The sequence below is a fragment of the Nanorana parkeri genome, unplaced genomic scaffold, assembly GCF_000935625.1.
Source record: "Nanorana parkeri isolate BGI_ZX_2015 unplaced genomic scaffold, ASM93562v1 scaffold517, whole genome shotgun sequence".
In the NCBI taxonomy this organism is placed as follows: domain Eukaryota; kingdom Metazoa; phylum Chordata; class Amphibia; order Anura; family Dicroglossidae; genus Nanorana; species Nanorana parkeri.
The window spans coordinates 283,003-283,248 of record NW_017306785.1 but is presented as its reverse complement, the minus strand read 5'-3'; positions in this window follow the sequence as shown (position 1 = coordinate 283,248).

Here is a 246-nt window from a genome sequence, read left to right as displayed (position 1 = left end):
TATATAATATACACACACACACACCGTGTTTCCCCGAAAATAAGACCTACCCTGAAAGTAAGACCTAGCACTATTTTTCAAGATTCTTGTAATATAAGACCTACCCCGAAAATAAGACCTAGTTTGGCGGTAGCATGTACTATACCGCGCTGTCTACTGTCTGATGTTCCCATTGCTGCACCGCTGGTACCGCTGTCCCTGATGGCAAAGGAACCTGTAGAAAGCAAGGCTGCGGCAGCGGAGGGA